Genomic DNA, 11,567 nt, shown 5'->3' with positions numbered 1-11,567 from the left:
CAGTGCACTCTCCATTACTCTCAATGCATATCTCACATATGATTTTTGGATTGTAGACTCAGGTGTCACTGATCATAGAACTAATAAAACATCTTGTCTACATGAGTTTCAAAAATTATCTAATCGTACTCATGTATCTGTAGCAAATGGTAAAAGGGAACCTGTTCTAGGAAAAGGAAAAATTAGGTTGATGGGTAATGATGTAGAGTCCACTGCACTTTACGTATCTTCATTTCCATTCCAGCTTTTTTCCGTAGGAAAAATCACACACACTTTGGACTGCCTTGCCATATTTTGTCCTCATAACGTTGTGTTTCAGGATCGAGTCACTCAGAAGAAGATTGGTGAAGGGTTCTTCTTAAGTAGTCTATACTACCTCTTAAAGAAGTTCAATCTTGTTAAGGATCTCATTGCCAACCTAAGTCATGCCCAGGAGTACCAACTTTGGCACCAACGTCTCACTCATCCCTCAGAACAAGTGATGTCTAAGTTATTTCCAAATTTTTGTAAAAGCACACATGAGTGCGAGATCTGTCAAATGTCAAAATACACTAGGCTGTATTTTGTATCCTCTCAGTCTAAAACCAGTAAGCTTTTTGAAGTTGTCCACTAAGATATTTGGGGACCTTCTCGTGTTGAGTGATTCGATGGATACAAGTATTATGTCACTTTTATTGATGATTATTCTAGGGTTACCTGGTTGTATCTTTTAAAGTTTAAAGGTGATTTTTTGAAGCTTTCAAAGACTTTCACAAACTAATAACCAATCAATTTGCCTCTAAATTATATACTTTAAGGTCAGATAATGGCACCGAGTATACATCCAATAACATGTCCAATTACTTAAGCAATCATGGCATCTTGCATCAAACTAGTTGTATTGGTACACCACAACAAAACGGTGTAGCCGAGCAAAAGAATAGGGATTTGTTAGAGAAAACAAGGTCCCTTATGTTTCAGATGCAAGTTCCTAAAAGATTCTGGTCCCAAGCACTTCTCACTGCAACCTACATCATTAACAGATTTCCAACTCGTGTGTTGAATGCTAAGTCACCTTTTGAAGTCATGAAAGGAAGAACTATCGATTTGACTCATCTCAGGATCTTTGGATGTACTTGTTATGTCCACATCCAAGCTACTCATCGTAATAAACTAGAACCTAGAGCTGTGAAATGTGCATTTATGAGGTACTCTAGTTCTCAAAAGGGATACAAATGTTATAACTCACATACTGGGAAGCTTGTTGTCTCTAGAGATATTCGGTTTGATGAAGTCACTTCTTTCTTTCACAAGGATTCTGAGAATAATCCTCAGGGGGAGAGTCTAATAGACACCTTTCCACTGCCTACCTAGAGAAATTCATGCAAACCTCCCAATCCCGATCATTAATTCCAACATTGATGAAGTGGTCAATGAGGAAGTACCCAGTGCTCTAGCACCACAACCACAAGCTGCAACTCCATAATCAGTAGTAGCACCAAGAAGAAACCCTGCTAGAGATCGACATCCCCCGTTAAGGTTACAAGAGTACGTTACGTACTCTGCAAGGTACCCTATCTCTGAAGCTATTACTTACCAAAAATTGTCAACCTCCCGTGCATTATTTCTAAACCAATTGTCAAACAATCTTGAGCCAAGAAGTTTTCAAGAAGCCGTGTGTACACCTGTGTGGCAAAAAGCCATGCATGAAGAGCTCAAAGCATTGGATGAAAATCAAACTTGGAATATGGTTGATCTTCCCAAAGGCAAGAAGGTTGTCGGGAGTAGATGGATATACAAGATAAAATTCAATTCCAACGGTACCATTGAGAGACACAGGGCTCGATTGGTAGCCCGTGATTTCACATAAACCTACGGTATTGATTACAAGGAGACTTTTACCCCGGTTGCCAAAATGAACACAGTGAGGGTGTTGTTATCAATGGAAATCAATCACGAGTAGCCCTTGTTTCAAATGTGTTTGTACCATACTTAAGGCCTCCGTATTTAGACCTTGTATAAATACTCGGAGGACTCAAATGTAATTATGTAATAAATGAAGGGGCATATATGTAAAAGGGGAGGAGCCCTTATTCTATAAAATGACCTCTTCACCCTCACAACCTTGAAGCCTCTCATATTTAGAGCAAAGCTCTCAAGCTCTCTCTCCCTCATAATCCTCTCACAAATAGAGAAATACAATATCAATGTGGATGTAGCCCAAACATTGGGGTGAACCACGATACATCTTGTGTTGTTTACTTTCTTGTAGATTCATGGTCGGATTTACGTTGTTCTAAGACCTCCGGTTTTGTGCATTAACATTTGGCGCCGTCTGTGGGAATCGATATGAAAAGTTGTGTCGGTTCTCTTTCCTTTTTTCACCTCCGCCGTGAATCTGCAAAAACCCAAAAACCCAAAGCTTTCCGAGAAAACCCAATGGTTCATTCTCTTTCTTTCTCTCTCTCTGCAGACAGCCTCCTCACCAAACACTTTCTTTCGCTCTCCTATTTCTATCTTTCTCTTTCTAGAAATTCCAGTTTTCTCTTCAGACAGCAAGAAAGAAGAAAGAAGATGAGAAGAGAGAGACAACAATAATGGCTCCAAATTCGACACCATCTATGACTCTTGTTTCTTCTCACAGACATTCGCCACTTTCTCTTTACTCTAGAGAGAGAGAGAGATGGGAAGGTCAAGAAAAAAGTACAAGCAGTCGCGGACGAAGGTGCTCGTGGGGCTGCCGAAGAGGAAGCTCAACGTATTCAAGCCCGCCTTCTGCCTCCTTCCGAAGCTCCGCGCCTTGCTGGAGCAGCAAGGGCTGGCCTTAGCCCCTTAATGGGACACCGAAGGCTCCGCCATCTAAAACTACAAGTCCTTCGGCTTCGTTTCCAACCCTAACTTGCTCAGCCTCCGGTCTCGCAATTCTCAAATGGTCGAGAGCGATTCCCTCCAGGTCCCCCCTCCGCCCTCCGATGACCCTGATGCAAAGCTCGATTTCGCCGACGACAGCGATCTCAAAAAGGACGATTTGAAAACTAGTCTAGGGAAGAAACAAAAAATCTGCACCACTACAACCATAAACGGCCATGCAGCGTCTTCATCTTGGTCGACTCATTGAGGAGTATGGCGATGACTATCAGAGAATGTTCATGGATACGAAACTAAATGCAATGCAGCATTCTGTTGCAACTTTGGAGAAATTATACAGACGATATCATGTGCATAAAGATAGAAATCCCTTGATATTGACATGTTGAGGAATATGCTCGATCTTACATGGCGGGTGACCTCATCAACATCCTTCTGGCATGAATGTGATCTCATTTCCTTTCATAATATGTTGTATACTGCCAGCTGTGTTTGTTGTAATGTTATCAGCTGTCATTAATTTAATCTGGTGAGTCTGAAGAGTTTAATCAACCACCCACATGGATGGCTTTTATCGACCACCCATATGGAAAAGTTAGCTATGGGTGTGTTTGCTATAAAGCAAGCATGCAAATCTGCAAAGGAGCATGCTTTGAAAAATGGACCCATTATGCCTGGAAATGGAGTGGTAAATAAAAACGAAAGCAAAAGGAAAAAAGCAAAAGAAAAAGAAAAAGAATGAGTGAGAATGGATGGGCACGACCAGGCTGTCCAAGAAAAGCAAGTGGTTTGCAAGCAAAAGATACCTTACAAAGCAACATGGGTGGACAGAGAAGGAGCGGAGAGATCAAGAAAAGCAGAAAGAAAAGCAGAAAGTAAAAGCAGAAAGCAAAAGAAGATTAAAAAAAAAAGACATAAGTGTAGTGGTGATGACATGCAGAAAAGGGAATTATGGGCATGACCCATTGAACTGAGGGTCGGATTTATTTTTGAATGATGTGATTTATTTTTCTTATCTTTCGGAGACATCTGTATAAACCCCATCAGAGAGTTAAAAAAAAAAAGGCAAGCCCAAAATAATGGGTTGGAATGTTATGTGGAGGGCAAAGGCCCCTATGCCCAAAAGAGCCAGGCCCTACGGCTTCAAATTTATTCGGCAGCCTGCCGCTTTATCATCAACCAGGTGATCAAAAGTACGCCAAGTTCTCCAAAATTATTCGGCACCATGCCGCTATTATCACCAACCATGTGATCAAAAGTACACCCAGTACTCCAAAATTATTCGGCACACTACCGCTATTATCACCAACCAGGTGATTAAAAGTACGTCCAGTACTCCAAAAATTCTTCGGCAGCCTGCCACTATTATCACCCACTAGGTGATCAAAAGTACGTCCAGTACTTCAAAATTATACATGAGCATCACTCATGTCAATCATACATAAACCTTTATGAGCATTACTCATGTCAATCATACATAAACATTCATGAGCATCATTCATGTCAACATTCATGAGCATCACTCATGTCAACATTCATAAGCATCACTCATGCCAACATCCATGAGCATCACTTATGTCAATCAACATAAACATTCATGAGCATCACTCATGTCAATCAGCTTCAAAAGCTTCATTTACAGAGTTCCAGCTTTGAGAGTTCCAACTTCAAAAGCTTATTTTACAAAATCTCTAGCTTCAAACCTTCACTTGCAAAGCTTCAGTACAAGGTATACAAATACCGCCTCCGAACAACCACCATTTCGGCCCATACATGGATTCAATTTGAAGTCTCCAGCCAACAGACTCTATTGACTGAAGACTTGGGGGACTACATTATGTACCATATATTGGGCCTCAACTGGGCCTCATGAAAAATACTTGAGGGACTTAGCTCATTATTTATGTATTGAGGAGCGAGCCCTTATTATATAAAAGGGACTTCCTCACTTTCATTAGAAAGCACCCATTACCTATGTATTGAGGAACGAGCCCTTATTCTATAAAAGGGACTCCCTCACCATCATTAGAGAGCATCGCCGCCTGCTGAGTAACCGCTTCGCCTTGAGCATCACTCCATTACCATCATTAGAGAGCATCAACTCTAACCCATTATTCATGTACTGAGGAACAAGCCTTTATTTTATAAAAGGGATTCCTTCACTTTCATTAGAGAGTATCGCCGCCAGCTAAGCAACCTGAAACACCCCAACCTCTTTTATATTTTAAAATTGTTTTAAAACCTTAATTGGTGAGCCCGTGGGGCCCACCTTGTTTTATTTTTTTGTTTTCCGGTCTCTCTTCTCTCAGTTCTCTCTTTTTCATCACCTCTCCCGCAACTCTCCCTCACTCTCTCGGCCCTCTCTATCTCAACCCATCCGAGGGTTTTCTTACCAACAAACATCACCATCGTCTTTATCTCGTCGCTACGAACTCAACCATAGTATTGGCATCTTGAAAGTCAAACCATGAAGCCCCGTACACGAGCTCCGGCGAGAACAACCCCTTTCGAGGCCATTTCCGGCCAAACCACGGCGAGTTGGCCGGCGTGCAAGGTATCAATCTCTTCGTCTCCCTGAGTACTACAACTTTCCTTTTTGTTTCACTCAATTTCGTTGAGTATTAAAGAAGTTATACTCATTTGAATCTTACCCAGTTTCCGGCGAGTCCGACGGATTTCGAGGCATTTTCCGGCTACACCACGGCGAGTTTGATGTCGTGTGAGGTATCATTCTCTTCGTCTCTTCCAGGGCTACAACTTTTATTTTTGTCTCGCTTGATTTCATTGAGTAGTGATAAAGTTATGGCCGTTTAAAGTTGGGTGGTTTTCCGACCGAATCTCCGGCCTTCTTCTTCGGCAAAACCAGGCCTCTCAGGCCCTTTAGAAAACCCAACGGGCCTTAGCCCGTTTTGGACCAACCCAGTACCCCAGCCCACATCCTTTTTATTTTTAGTTATGTGTTTTTAAAACCTAAGGGCCTTGGGCCGGATTTAAATGAAGGGGCTTAAAGCCCTGTTTTCTTTTGTGAGGCCTTAGGGCCGGGCTTTGTGTGTGTGTGTATTAGGTGTGTGTGTGTTAGTTGTATGGGTTTGGGCTTGAGCCCAAACCACCCATTCTCACCCTAATACCCTTTTAACCCAAAAACCCTAGGTTCCTAAAATCCTTTAAAACCCTAAACCCATCCAATCCCAAATCCCCTATTTTATTTAACCTAAACCCTAAATCCGGATTCAAGCCTAAAACTCGTTTGACCTAGTTTGACCGTTGACCTCCAGTCAACGTTGACTTTAAGGTTGACTTTTCGGGTTTTCGTCCGGGACCCTTCTTAGGGTAATTCAACGCTCTGAATCCATTTCCAATGTCCGTTTTCCCAAATTCAATTTCTATTATATAGTTTTATTTATTGGACTCTTTAATGTGCTTAGGGACAATTATTGTGATGTTTCCGTCTTCACTGGTGGCGCAGCTTTTGGCAACTAAGTACTGTGAGTTGACCCCTTCTAAAATTACATGATTTGATAATTTAATTGCATAAATGATTAGCATGCCTACGAATTTATGATTTGATTTATGTGAAGCCTGATGATTTAATATATTGATTATCGTCTCGTTTTTGGTGAGGAATTATTTATTAGCCTATATTGAGCTATATTTTAATATATCGTATTTTCTATTAAAACCATGAACTGGTAGACTATCTGATAAATGACGATAGGATGCTAGAACATGATTTTGAACCCCTCTTTATGGTGTAGACGATGATCGGTAACCTACGCTATGAAGTGGTATTTACGAGAGGCGTAACATTTTGTGCGTACCTAGTGGACACTATGCCGCCTGGGGCGAGGATCTGGTGTTGGCATTTAGGCCGGGAGAAATAATCCCTAGCTACGGGCTGAGGGACATGAAGAGGCATTGGGCCGGGTGGTAATTATCTCTGGCTACGGGCGCAGAGACTTAGGTGCAGGCATTGGGCCGGGAGTTATATTTATTCGGTGATCTTACTAGCAGCACACCGCGTTTACGAGACGATTTATGAGACGTTTGATATTTTGATTTCCGCGATGTTTTTCCGCGAGAAATGGCTTTTGAGATATTTTTGGCATGCTAGGATTTTTATTAAATCCATCATTTATTATGCTAGTAGTTTTCATTATATAACTGTGGGGGTTAGTATCTTGACAACTGTTTTATTATTATATTATATATAAACTTGGTCCACTGACCTTTGTTTTGCGCCCCCATTCAGGACTTAGAATCAAGGCACCTAATCCCAGCGTCAAGGCACTTCCGCAGCAGCATCTTCGAGTCCTCTCGGGGTAGGACCCACTCCTTTGTTCATTCAATCTTATCTTAATTCTTGTTAGTGACTAGGTTTAGTTGTATGCTCTGAACACGTTCCTAAATTGTTAGTTCATTGTATTTCAAATTTCTAACCTTTATTTATTTCTTATTCTTAGCTTTTGTATCAATTAATGGCTTTCGTCACCCCCGGGTGTCGGCTAGCACGTGTCGGTCCTGGTATTCGGGAAATATCAGGGTCGGGGCGTGTCACAACCGCTTCGCCACGAGCATCACTCCTAACCCATCACTTATGTATTGAAGTGAGGAGCCCTTATTCTATAAAAGGAAACTCTCTCACCTTCAATGCCACAAGCCAAGCCAACCAAGGCAACATAAGCCACAAACCGAGCAGTCTCGCAACATGTGCTACTTCTAGTTGAGAATCATTTCAAATTGAGCACCGCCTCATATCGAGTATCAGTCCTAAACGACATCTAGTTACTTCGGCTCACACATGGACTGAATTTCAAGTTTCTAGCCAAAAGACTCTCTTAACTGAAGACTTGGAGGACTACTGTTTGTACCATACTTAGGGCTTCCGTATTTAGACCTCGTATAAATACTCGAGGGACTCAAATGTAATTATGTAATAAATGGATCGGCAAATATGTAAAAGGGGGATAAGCCCTTATTCTATAAAATGACATCCTCACCCTCACAATCCTGAAGCCTCTCATATTCAGAGCAAAGCTCTCAAGCTCTCTCTCCCTCATAATCCTCTCACAAATAGAGAAATACAATATTAGTGTGGACGTAGCCCAAATATTGGGGGTGAACCACGATACATCTTATGTTATTTACTTTCTTGTAGATTCATGGTCGGATTTACGTTGTTCCAAGACCTCCAATTTTGTGCATCAACAAAATGGATGTAAAAAATGTTTTCCTCCATGGTGATCTTGAAGAAGATGTATGCATGAAGCTACCTCTTGGACACTTACAAGCAGGTAAACTTAACAAGGTTTGCAAGCTCCATAAGGCTATATATGGACTCAAACAATCCCCTCGAGCTTGGTATTCCAAACTGAGCTCAGTTCTTGAAGTTACAGGGTTCAAAAGAAGTCATGCTGACTCCTCCTTATTTGTTCGCATTGGTGTCCTAGGCAAGCTCGTTGTGCTTATATATATTGATGATCTTATAATTACAGGGGACAGTGTGAAGGAAATCAATGCTCTTAAGTGCTCCCTACACTAACATTTTGCCATTAAAGACTTAGAAGTCTTGAAATACTTTCTTGGCATTGAGGTGGCCATTTCTTCCAAAGGGTTATTCTTAAATCAAAGAAAGTATGTAGTTGATTTTCTTGATGAAGCACACATGCTTGAGTGTAAACTTGCTCGCACTCCCCTTGTTAGCAAACTTCAGTTGGATGCCAAAGGTGAGCCTCTCTAATCCTAGTTTTTATCAGCGTATGGTTGGAAAACTTATTTACACCTCACGATTACTCGACTTGACATTGCTTACTCAGTGAGCCTTGTCAGCCAGTTTATGCACTCTTCTACATCGGTTCATTGGGAAATTGTCAAGAGAATACTTAGATATCTCAAAGGTTCGGTCAGTAGAGGCATACTCATGAAGAAAAATGGGTCCACTCACATCATGGCCTACATTGATGCTGATTGAGTTGGTAATGCCCTTGATCGAAAGTCCACCATAGGTTTTTGTACTTTTGTTGAAGGTAATCTGGTCACCTAGAAAAGTAAGAAACAAACTGTGGTTGCAAGATCCAGTGCTGAAACTAAATATAGGGCTATAGCAGCAGCAGCTTGTGAACTTATATGGTTGAAGAGTCTTCTATTTGATCTTGGCTTCACCAGCAAAGAACCAATGTCGTTGTTTTGTGACAACCGGGCCGCAATGCATATTGCTTTTAATCTCGTATTTCATGAAATGATAAAGCACATTGAAGTTGATTGTCATTACATTCGTACACAAGTTCAATCCAATGTCATCAACACTGTATACACTAGAAGCCATGATCAACTTGCTGATCTCTTCACAAAAACTCTAGACTCTACCCAATTTCAACGGTTGTTGTGCAAGCTTGGATCAATTAACCCTCTTGATCCAGCTTGAGGGGGAGTATTGGAAGTGATGTACTTGACGTGATGGAAGTGAGTGGTGTACTTGATGTGATGGAAGTGAGTGATGTACTTGACGTGATGGAAGTGATGTACCACCACTTTTCCTTTGTTCCTTAATTTGAATCCTTAATTCATGGTCTTATGTCTCCCTTGAAACTTGTAATTATACATTTGTTGCACGTTAGCTAGCTTATTCCTTTTGGTTCTTTATATGGCCTATTATTAGGCTTTGTCTTTTTAGCCTTTAAGTCACTCTCAAGCTCTCTATAAGAGCTTCTCCCTTGTACTTAGTTTCTTATGATGAATTATACAAATAGTTGAAACTAAAAAGTTCAATAATATCATTGTCTGTAACCAAATGTACATACATGTTGTTGACAGATTTTCAGCAGTATCGATGCATATCCATTGTTTACTAAAGAATGAACGTCTTGCACGTATGGTTTCTGGGAACAATTAGTTATATCATCTCTATGTGAATTTTTCCAACTTATTTTAAGTTTCTTCAAGAAATGTGAAACTCTTGTGTTTTAATATTCTGTGTTTATATCAATCAAATTCACATTTAAATCATTCTTTATTCATACATTGTTATGTAAATGTAATCTTACCGTTGTGTTCTTGCATATTGATGAACCAGAGAAATAGAGTTTGCAAGAGAGAGATCAAACCAAGCAAAGCTAAATCCATGGCCAAGGAACAACTGCACGTGCTCAGTGCACTTGACACTGCAAAAACACAATGGTACCATTTCACCGCAATTGTAATCGCCAGAATGGGATTCTTCACCGATGCGTACTATCTCTTCTGCATTTCCCTTGTCACCAAATTGCTTGGCCGCATATATTACCAGTTGAATGATCACCAAAATCAGGCACATTGCCTCCAAATGTGTCAGTAGCTGTCAATGGCATGACGCTTGTTGGCAGATTAGCAGGGCAAATGGTCCTGGCTTTTACAAATGATGCCAGATAAAGTGTGCATTTTCCATGCATAACATGTGTGTACGTAAAGCGTCAGGGTTTATCTTTGAACCTGAGGTCTTGTGTTTGAAACTGTCATATGCGGTGTCGCGTGTATTATCAAAATTAGGGTACTCATGTTTCTCTCCGCAGCTGTGACTAAAGGGTATTGAGTATATAAGGTATAAGAGAATCATCAACCGTTTTTTGTTTCTCAATGTAAAAGTTGAATTTGTTTTGAGGGTTTAGGTAGTTTTGCACATTTTCTCTTAAGGCATAGTGGCTAGTTAATTTTCACTGTTCATAGTATGTCTTATATCAGATCGTAGTTGTAGTCATGTAATAATAAAGATAAACATATAGTATGCATAATCATTCCCCTTTCCTAGCAGGCATCACAGACGCGGAACAATAGAAGGAGCAGGCTTTGATGCCTATTTAGCGATTGATCCATTTTCTCAAGTGACAAACTTTCCTCCTCACTTCGAATAGTGGTGACCCTTTTAAAAGCCGATCCAGACTTAGCCACAGATGGACGCTTCACTCTATCTTTGGACCTTGACTTTAGTAGCAGCAAAGAACTCTTACGTTGAGCGATCTTCTAGGACAAGAATTTAACCTCTTTCGAAGTGACATATTTCACAGGCTCATCAGTTTTCTTTCATCCATTGAATGAGACTGCTTGATAACAAGTTTTCCCCAAGCAGCAGAACTTTCACGAGCAACAAAAGAAGTCTTTGGTTTCTTCTCAATTAAAGATCAAGCAAGTAGGCTAACCTACCAATAAAGTCATGCGCCTCGCTTGCTGCCCCAATTACATTTACTTCTACTATGCGACTCACCATAACGTCTACTATTGCTTTATTTCTCCCAGCCATACCAATTCAGCTATGTGGCTTCTAGCCTCAATGACTCTCGCACCACAGCTCTTAGTTACATCGACGCCTTCTAATGGCTCCAACTACGATGTTATCTCTACCACATGCAACCTATTGGCACTCAAGCCTTAATAGTTGCTGTAAAGCTTAAATGGTAGGCCTATCCTGCACTTGCGCCAGCCTCTTCTCCAAATAAACTTTGTGGTCCATCCTCACATGGTACCAGGCCAAGCCTAATGCACCACGCCTAGCCTAGCGCCTCCATTCTATCTCTCGAGCCACATGAGCCTAACGCCTTAGCACCATACCATATCCACTAATTCCTGTTAAGTCCAACAACCATGCTTGCGCAACCCATCGGGGTCCAACCTTCCACGCCACACTAGGTTAAGCATCACGGGCCCAACGACCCGCTTCTTTTTCCCCTTGCAATTTGGCCTACACTAGCCGT

General features: G+C 41.1%; 1 long non-coding RNA gene and 1 pseudogene across 1 annotated transcript; both read left to right on the top strand.

Annotated features, from left to right (window-relative positions):
• The first annotated feature begins 2,542 nt into the window (after window positions 1-2,542).
• On the top strand, window positions 2,543-3,353 carry LOC114825142 (uncharacterized; annotated as a pseudogene).
• Window positions 3,354-5,265: 1,912 nt separating this feature from the next.
• Window positions 5,266-7,435, top strand: LOC139196501 (uncharacterized). Its single transcript, XR_011581493.1, has 5 exons — window positions 5,266-5,401; window positions 5,503-5,571; window positions 6,273-6,332; window positions 7,097-7,166; window positions 7,308-7,435. It is a non-coding gene; the product is annotated as an uncharacterized lncRNA (long non-coding RNA).
• The last annotated feature ends 4,132 nt before the right edge of the window (window positions 7,436-11,567 follow it).

The sequence above is a fragment of the Malus domestica genome, chromosome 05 (assembly GCF_042453785.1).
Source record: "Malus domestica chromosome 05, GDT2T_hap1".
Taxonomy (NCBI): Eukaryota; Viridiplantae; Streptophyta; class Magnoliopsida; order Rosales; family Rosaceae; genus Malus; species Malus domestica.
The sequence above is the reverse complement of the archived record's forward strand: the minus strand, read 5'-3'. Positions and strand labels throughout refer to the sequence as shown.